Source organism: Suricata suricatta, chromosome 10, assembly GCF_006229205.1.
Source record: "Suricata suricatta isolate VVHF042 chromosome 10, meerkat_22Aug2017_6uvM2_HiC, whole genome shotgun sequence".
NCBI classification, from domain to species: Eukaryota; Metazoa; Chordata; class Mammalia; order Carnivora; family Herpestidae; genus Suricata; species Suricata suricatta.
In genome coordinates, this window is record NC_043709.1 from 31,018,783 (window position 1) to 31,029,430 (window position 10,648).

The window sequence follows — 10,648 nt, forward strand, 5'->3', positions numbered from 1 at the left end:
ATCTGAGATTGTGAGTTTCTTTCATACTACATGAAGTTCCAGAAGTGTGCTCTTCAATATAGTAGCTTTTAGCCACATGTAGTGATTGGGCCCTTGAATCTGACTCTTCCAAATGGAGATATGTTGTAAAGATAAATATATATAATATATTTTAATGACTGGAACCATATGTCAGAGGTGGTTCATAACTGTTGAAAAAGAGGACAATGAAAAAACAGAGAGAACCAAACATCAGCTGCACTGGCATATCTTGTAGGAGCAATTAACTGCACAAGATAATAATAAGAGTGTAAGAAAATGCTATAAAATTAATTATTTTATAATATAAATACATACCCTTTAATTATTTAAAAGTAATCTTTTGTATAAAAAATAGAAAGTTATTTTTCTTGTACCTTTTGAAAATTTAGATCCTTTTGTATACAACTAATTTTCTTTTTGCTTTTGTTATTTGTTGTATTGCTTCATAGAGTGTAGAAAATTTTTTCTTTAAATATATGTAAATTATTCAGTTTCATTTTCTTAAATCATTCACAATGCAATTTCAATTGAACACCAAAAATGAATCACTATGCAATTATCTAATACTGAATTCCAATTTAGAGAGTAAAGTGAAGAAAAGAATAATTGATGATAAGAAATCTACACTGAATGCCTATTTTTAAACTGAATAAAACTATAAGTAACTAAAATTTGTCCTCTACCATCATAATAAAGTAAAGAAGTAACAGAAATATCACAGGGATATGCTCAAAAGCTTAATAAGATACATTTTCCAGGATATTCACAGAGAAAATCAAGCAGTTTCGTTTCTGCCTAGTTTATCCTGGGTCTTAATGTGACAAGGTATTGAAGTGTAATCATGAAAAAAAATCCATACTGACTTAACATAACCCCGTATTGTTCAAATGAATTAGTCATTACTTCATCATTGTTTAATAGGGGGTTCCATAAAGTTCAATGAAATTAATGATCTTTTTGGAGTCCTCTATTTATGTGTCTGCCTCCCCAGCTAGGCTAACACCTAGGCACAGCATATGGTACATGAAATAGTCTTAATAAATTGTTGTTAAACAAATTAATAAAGAAATAGATGTGGGAATAAATGAATGTCTTTGATAACTTAGAGATATTCATGTTTTTGACTCAAGAGCGGTTTAGGGGATTTTGTATTGGATATTTGTTTACTCAAGTGCTTGAAATAACTCAGTTTTCTAAATGATTTTGACTTAAGTCAACATCTGGTTCTTTGGGCTGCTTAGCATCCACTTCCTTTTTCATTTTATAGACACTTTCTATTTAAGCAAGGGTTAGTCAACCCTAGCCCTACAGAAATAGGTAAATGATCCCAAATAGGTTAACAAGAAGAAGCCAAAGCTGATTATCAGAGTTCTGACCAGGACTTTGGGTCCAAAGCTTTAAGAAAACTATTTCTACTTGCTGTGCTAAAGTCTGCTTTGTACCTGAACACCCCAGGTGTATGAAATAATATAACTCTTTATGCTTAGGCTAATTTAAGATAGATTTCTGTCACTTTTATGTAGAATGATCCTCTCTCATTCTTTGACTACACATGCTTTGTGGGCTTATGTAGTGCTTCATTCATTTATTCATTAAACATTTTTGAGCTTCTGTTGAGAATTAAATCTCTTGTTCTTTATGAAGTGCTAAATATACTGAGATATATTATTTTGAATCCCTGCCTTTGAAGAATGGAGTTTGGTGGCATGCAGGGAGAAGGTTGGGGCTGTAAGGGAGATTAATGTGCAAAATGGCATGGGATCACAGAAAGAATATAGGTGCTAATTTAGCTTGAGAGAAAGACTTCCAAGAGAAGGTGGCATTTGAAATGTGTTTTTCAAAAATGTGGCATTCATAAGAAGGTAAAGCATTTTTTCCTATTATTAAAGTTGCATGTATTTTATTAAAGATTCAGCAATGTTAGCTCATGTCAACCACGTTTGTTGAACAATTATCCCTCTGTTTTCTCTTCTCTGTATCTTTGTTACAGAGTAATTAACTCCTACTTTAAAAAAGTGTCCCAAAAGTTACATGAACATTCATCATGAAGACATAACAGTGTGTGTGACCTCAGTATATGTCAGCCATTCAAAAAGGACAGGCCAGCTGTTGATAATGACACTGCATATCTCATAGCCAATGTTCTTCTTCTTTAATCCCAGTAATAACTCAAACAGCAAATATGTCACCATTTGAATGGTGGTTTAGAAGCCAATTCAATTCCAACATTAATATAGAAAGCAGGTTAATGTGCTAAATAGACAATCATTTTGTGTCGTACTATATCTCAGTTGCCCAAGTATGAAGAGAAGCCCACCTAGCCCTTTGTTCTATGTACATTCTCCTAACTCTTCAGGGTGTTTAGAAGAGGGGGCCTCTCTATGGAAGAGAAAATTTACCTGAGTCGTCCTCTGTTCCTTGAGGATAAGACCAATGGCTTAATGGAAATAAACTAAAAATAATAAAAGCAAAGCAAAAACTCCATCCGTTAGAAGAACATCATTCAGGTGAAAATAAGTCTGAGCAACACTAATTTTTCCCAAACAGAGAAATGTTATTCTTTTCAATGCCAAGGTCATCTTCTTACTCTTGATGTTAGTACCCTTACATATATGTGCATCAATACTTATATACACCTACATTCAGACAAGCAACCATGTTCCACATATCATTGCTTTCTGTGCATACCCTACAGAGTGAGTAATTAATCAAAAATAGAGATTATATATATACTATAATTCTATATAAATATATATAACCACCATATATATAAAATAGCGGTTCTATAAACAATCAAAACAGCATTGTTTTAGAAGGGGCGGAGCTTATATATTGAATAATGGCATTTTGTTTAATTAGAATTAAAATTCCTTTTTATAGGACATATTGGGAAATCTCTGAATCTCAGAAAATGTGAGCAACTTGTCTTCAACCTACACTGCTTCTACATGATACAGGCAGGATTCATATCCAGATGTGTTGGATACTAACACAAACACACTTTCTATTATGCTATAAGAGAGGTAAGATAATGCAATCTAATCCAAAGGACTAGGTAAGTGATTCATGTGATTCTCATCCAGAGGATTAATTTTAATATAAGGATGAAAATAACTGATAGTTACCAAATAAGTGAATGTTAGCTATCACAGGTACTTAAATTGTTTTCCAAAGTACTCTATATTACACCTGGAAAACCATACTAGTGCTATTATTTTACAATTTTAAAATATTTTTTCAAATAAAATTTTTCGAAGTAAAGCCTTTCAAGTTAAGTTTAACTTTAGCCTTATTCCTTGGTGAGTTTTTTGGTATTTTACATTTATGGTTAAAGAGACTTGCATTGTTTGAGATACTGAAAGATGCCATAAATCTTCTATGTAGTATCTAAATCCTTGAGTAGCAATTAAAAAAAAATCTTGCTAAACTTTTATTCTCCAGGGATTTTATATTGTCAACATATCATGAAATCTTTATCTAACTTTATTTTTTTATCTCATATTTATTTTATTCTTATTTGTTCAACTGAAATGGGAAAATTGTGGTGAAAACTTCATGTTTTCATTATTAGAAATGCCCAGGAGATCTTGTTAAGCTGTATAAAATATTGTTGTGTATTTAAGAACTGAATGCATTGGCTTATAGGTAACTGAAAATAATAGGAAGAGTGATGCTGGAGTCTAAAATTTGATGAAAACTAGTTTTTGAGTATCATCCTACATGTTATCACTTTAGAGAATTTATTGTTTAAAACCATAAATTGCTTATACCATTATCCATAAATGCTACATGGAGAGGTTATATAGCCTGGAAATGTATAACAAATTTATTTGATGACTTTCATAGGACTCCATGATCTGCTGTCACTTTGTCATAGACGTCTAGTTCTTTATATTTGAATATTATGTTAGCTATTATTAATCTATTTCCATTTTTCATGAATTAAATATATTTATTTGTTCATTAATTCTTATACCAGCATCCGTTTAACAACTGCTTTGGGCATTGGCCTGAAGAGGTTGGAGTTATACAAAGATAAGTAAGGCATCATTTAAATAGGGGAGACACTTTTTTGACTAAATAATTAAAACAATGTGTGATAAGAATATGAGAGACACATGAAAAAGACTGATTAGTGAGGTGAAGAGGATAGGCAAGCTTCACAGAGGAAATGATGCTTAAACATAGACTTTTGAATGATAAATATATGTTTGTTGTATTGTGGTTTGAAGTGGAGTTCATGAGTGAATGGTCAAGAATGAATTCCTGAGATGTTTTCAGTGCAGATGTAGTTTTATAAATCACAGGGACAGGACCTGTGGGCAGAAAGAGTTGGACTGGGGATTGTGAGAAGCAATTGATTATATACTTTGAAGTTGGGGGAGCTAAAGAAAAAGGAAATGCTCAAACAGATTTTCATATATTAAAGAAGACCTACAGGATCCTGGAGGACTAGTTATCTTCAAGCTAAAATTGTTTTTACTTCTCGGAAGGCATTTACATTAAGACTGGGAGCTCTTGGAGGAATGTTCTACTCTGCCTGAGTATTTATCAATGGGCTGCAAGTTATAAAAAAATAATAATAATTATCTTATCTACATTTCTTTGTCCTTCATTTTCCACATCATTCCTTCCTCAACAATTTTGACCCTTAAGTTTTTAAGATTGCTGACGGGGAAAGGTTTTATCTTCTGTAATTTCTGCTGAATAAGTGCATAGAAATGTTTCTACCTACAGGTCAACATCAGTCAGTTGGAGAACATAGAGGGGAGTTTTGAAAGGCAGAGGCATCTGAACCCAACATGGACATTAAAAAAGTATTTCTGTGGTGGTGAGGATCATCTGTAGTCATGAAAGTCATTGTAGTGATGCACAAAGCAGAGAGAAAAGGCAACCTACTAGTATTGATATGGCTATAACAATGAGAAGCCCAATAAAGAGACCCTAATAGTTGACCCCAGTCCTCCTCCAAACCAGGAACTTAATCGTCATTGAAAGAGACTATTTTGTAAAGCCTCAGTTTAGGTATTTGCATCTTTTAATAGACTTGTGATGTTTGTGATAATCTGGGATGTATACAGAGCATTACTTTAATAGTGGCACATGTACCACTTGTGCTGCTGTTAGGATATATAAAGCCATTTTATTTTGCAGAACCACTTTGTGTATCTGTGTAATTTTAGTGTGAAGTAAAGAAATACTGTTCTATGAATCACTGAGTGCATTTATGTTATATTTATTAAGGGCTTCCATATGTCAAAGTATACTTTCTAAATCTACAGATGGAGAAAAAGTGGACAGCAAATGATCATACCAATGAAAAATAGACAATATCCTCCTTTATTTTAAATTGGGAAGATTAGCTGGGGTAGTGATGATTTTGATAATGTGTCCATGAATCCAGGCAAAGCCTAGGTGCAACAACTTATCCACCCTTGAGAAAGCAAGAGCCATAGATTAGTTCCACGTGGCCAGTGAGTTCTATTTGGATCTAACCATCTGATACCAGGTTGCTTTATCCAGTGAGTAGCAAACGAGCCAGTAATCTGGAGTACAATGGTTTGAGAACATGTACTCCTAATAATAGTCATCCTAAATACCATGTGCTATTATCCAGGTATCATGTATATGATTTCTTTGCCCCAAGCATAAAAGTGCCTTTTAACTGAGCTGTCCAATGGTTAATGTGAGCCATAATTATGCATCTCCAATTTGATATATGTCATCCTCAGTATAGAGGTAAATAGGGTTTTGTTACTTAGGCACTCATTGGCAGGTGGCAATTTGTGGGTTTGTAAAGTCATTTAATATTTTGAAGGTATGAAAAAGTCTGGTTACGTCCTGGTAAATTTCATGTCCTATTGATTATGGGACAGGAAGAAGAAACATTCTGATTAGTGACTGATTTAGCATTAAACATGGTATCATTATATATTATTTCTGAAATAAATATATAGAGGGTGCCAATCAGTGCCTTGTAAAGGGAAACCCAACAAGGTAACCCAGATGTACTTGACATGGGCAAAACTCCACATATCCAACAAGCTATTTGATTTTGTAGTTTGGTGTAATGTTCTACCCATTGTGAAAAGGAACTGTCAGCCAAGATAGGTGAACAGATACACAACCTTCATTATTGTTTGAAGAGGAGTTTCAGATATTCTACAGGTTCGCGAGAGTAAGAAGGCACATTAGTTTGCTTTTTGGTTTCCTGGTAAGCCTGCTGAGAACTCTGAAAGCAAGGTATCAAGTCAGTATTTCCAGGGTGTAGCAGGATTCTTGCACAGAGAGATGGAACACCAGGGCTTCTCTGTCCAGAAAGCAACTTAATTCATCATGCCAGCATTGGCTCAGTGGGTTCATACCCGAAAACCTGAGCCCCAAGTGCAGAAGGATTTAGCCTTTATGAAATTTCTACTTCTTTGTCTCCCATATATGGTGACATATAGTCTGATCAGACACAGTCCAATGTACAGAGTCATGTCAGAGCTATGCATACGTGTATTGGAGCTGACTGGGCTACGTGGCCTTCCTTTCTACTGAGATAGCCTTCAGCACATTCCTTAGGGAGGGCCTCTACCACAAGGGATTTATTGGCTTCATGTTTTCTAAAGTCAGCCTCAATTCCTTAAAGCTGTCTGGTCATATCTGAGTCTATGCATGTCTCTCAGATATGATATTCCAGTCAAAGCCTTTGTAAAGTGACAAATGTTTCCAATGGTGCCCTGTTATAATCAGAACAGATTCTTGAATTTATTCAGACTATAATTGCCATGAAAGAAAGAATACTCAATAAGAGTTTCTGAATTTCAGAGGGTTCAGGTAAGAGAAAAATTAAATGCTTCAATTTGTTCACAAATGAATATTTTATCACATTTCTGTAAATCATAGTTGATCTTAAGAGAAAATCTCCTTAACTTGGAAGAGCAAACATTAGAGAACCAGTGAGGTTTCAAACAAAAGTTATAAAAACTATAATCATCCTCCTTAATATGTTTACTTCCGTCTTAATTCTTGTTCGGTTTGAATGCAGGGTTTTAGTTAGTTCTAGAAATTCTGACCAATTTTAGTTCTATGATTTTAAAGATATCAATAACCCATATTTGTCAAAAGCTCTTTTTAGGAATCTCCTTGAAGGTGAGACACACTTCACAAGAGAATAAGAACAATAATTATAAATGATGAAAGAGTCAAAAATGGACATGGTTAAATATCTGATGAGAGGTCATATTGTCGCTGACAAGGAAATCCGGTTATTTCTGTGACAAAAAACACTTTGATGATCAGAATATCAAGTGATGGCCTCATATCAAAACATACTAAAACTTTAGGAATTGCATATAATCGCTAAAATAGTTATAGCATTTACCCATACATAACCTAAGGCATATTATTTGCTTAACAGTGCTTCTAGAGTCATTTAACATACCAAATAAAAAGGCCTAATTAGTCAAAGAGACTTCATTTACAATTGAAGTCCCAAGGGAAGTTTGTTACAAACTTTAGAAAGTTATAAAGCACATGCCTGAATAGGGTTACAGATCATTACAAATTTTAAAATGTAATTATTTATTTAACCAAGGTGGAAACAAGAGATTCCAAAGGCAAATATGTAGTGTTGTTTGGTTGTTAGCAAAACTTAGATCCTTTAATACTGAAAAGTTTGAAGGAAGTAATCAAAAACATAGTACAGACAAAACATAGACACTGGTTTTCTGGGCAGACAGAGGAGAAAAAAAAAATCTTTATTTACATTTTCTTATCAAGAGCAACCCAACAATAAAAGAAAACTTTGTCTTTTAAACAGAGAGAAAAGCAGAATTTCAACATTATACCAGTGTACTTTTAAAATCCATTTGTTTTAACCTTAATCCTGACCACATCTAAAATTCCTCTTCAATGATTTCCATTTGTAAGCCACCTTTTTATTCAACAACTTTTTATTCAGAGTTGCTTTCTTAATTTCCATCTGTCTTAATTAGATGTAGCAGAATTTTTAATTCTTAGAAACCTTAGTCTCCAGTGAAAACTAAGTAGTAACCGACTGTGAATGGTTTGTTGCACCAGAATCCTTTAGATCTGAAATTTATAAATACATTTCATATTTTGAAAAACATGTTTTTCAATAGCGCAGTCTTTCAAGAAAGCACAGTGCATGTTTGCCAACAGACCCAAGTACCCTCAGGTCTTTTCAATAGGAAGCCAAAAGCAGAAACCTACATTCAGTACTCAGTGTTTTAGTATTTTATCTCATTTGGAAAAGAGATGTTCAATTAATTTAATCCCATAGATCATCCTACAAAATGTTAACGTTTCCAGTGACCAAAACTTTGAAAGGTATTTTAAAAATTACCCTTGAAAACTTTGAGACAGACAAAATTAACCATAATTTTAAGTCATGTTTCTGCTGATAAATTGCAAGAGAGATAACATAGGAGCTTATTTGACCTTTAGTAAACTTAGGTAGAATTAAAAGTTCATATTTTGTGTTGATCACTCTAAATACATGTCTTTGTTAAGTAAACCAACACAGTTAAATTCGTTTAAATACTGAATGTGTCCCACCTGGCTCTACATAAATGACAATCAATTCGATCCCCATTGTCAGTTTTTACCAGGGACACTGGAGAAGAAACCTGAAGTGGGTGGTGTGAGTTCAAGGAGGTGCTCTTCACATAACAGCAAGGGTAGGAGGACGAGCCAATGGTGCTGGAAGAACTGAGGATAGGATAGGAGCCAGTTATGCAGGCCACACCAACATGGTGGAGAAATAAGAGGAGAGGGAGGGGAATGCAGAAGAGGGGAGGTGCCACCAGGAAGGCTGGAGGTGGATAAAAGCCCAGAAGGCAGAGAGAGAGGTCTCCTGTTCATAAATCTTATCAACTTGGACAAATGAAAAGATAGGCTTTCTTCCCACTAAATGGAAATAGGCAGTCCATGTCTGGCTGGAGAAGACTGGGAACCTCCCTGAAACAAAAGGGGTTTCTTCAGCTGCTTGGGAATATTCCTTAAAGTCCCTGTCCTGAGGTAGACTTACCACAGACAATTAGCTCCAATTATCATACCCATTAGCCTGGGAAATGATATACAGTTCAGTAACCTGAGTCTATTAGGAAGGAGAAACAGTAAGACAGAGTCCCCTTCCTTCGGGATACCATGTGTTTCCTCCAGCAACTGTGGTTTATTCAAAAGTCTGTTTAGATCATTATCATCCAATATATCAGGAGGGGGTTTATCAGTCTAGTTACTGACCATATTCATTCTGTAAGAGGCTCTTCGGTTGGGGTCTGATCTACAGCTATGAAGTCCTGGTCATAGGGTACCTCCGTCCATTTGCCCTGTTTCTTGCAGAAGAGATCTAACTGATAGATCATATTGAAGTTTAATGTCCCATTAATGGGCTATTTTTCCTCATCTCCTAAGGGGTACTGAGACCATGCAGTGTTATAAAAGAATATTGGTATGTTTTTTTTCTTTGAATCATTCAATCTGAACTACTTCTAGTGGGTAATAAAGCATTCCAAGGGAACATCCTAGGGAACTGAAATAGGAAGAAGGTGCATTACCAATAATGCTCCCTGACTCCTGTGTATCATCCAATGATATATCTGATATATCAGGATATGTCAGAGGTTCCTTGTGTCAAAGTGACTGGTGGTGTCCCTCAAACTAAATCAGTATGATCATCACCCTGCTGTAAAACTGTTAGGAGGGATGTTAGAGTCTCCCTGCTTCCCCATTGCATTATAGTCTACAAGTGGGTGCCAGTGAATGGACTGAAATACCACGCCATGCTGGGCTCTACCATGAAAGCTGTGCTCTGCTCTGAAGAACCTGCCATTTTTAACCCATGGAAAGCACTAGAAAAGTTTTACAAAAGTTACAATTTTGTAACTTAAGTAGCCAGTAGGGGACATTGATGGAAAGCAGTAAAGATAGAAATCCATCATGATCTAAGTGACATCCTAACACATGTAGTATTTACAGCCTAATTTACTAGGAAATGGTCCCCAGTTGGGTTTTTATTCAATTGAGTATTGGTTTTGGCCAGCTCCCTTAGAAGTCTTGTGGCCAAAAGTAGCTACCAGAGATGTGGAGAGTATTACATTAGAGCAATGATGAGGAAACATCACACAGAGTCTTAAGATAGCAATCATCCTGGTGACTTAGGTGGCTGTCCCATGCCCAAGACAGACAACTTTGTATAAGGACAGGAATAAAGATAGGACAACAAGTTTCTGGGTTTTATGACCGTCTGGCCAGGGTACTAACTTCCAGCCAAAAAGCAGCTGCTCTCCTCCCTGTAGAGTAGCCATGGGATAGGGAATGGCAGCCTGAGCAATTGACATAAAAGTATTCCAATAAGACCACACTCCTTGAAATGAAAGTAAAGGGAAAAGTGTGGAATTACTTATCATGTTTGTACCAAGCCTCAGAGACCAGATGAGAAGACTCAAGCCGCACGTTTGGGAGTCAAAATGATGCCGTTTTAAGTGAGGTTCATGAGCAAACAGTCATGAAACAGTTCTTGAGAATTTTTTGGTGCAAGAAGGTGGGCGGGACTTTGGGGAGAAAGAACTGCACCAGAATTGTGAGCAGCAATTAGTTATATACTTTGTAGCTGGGG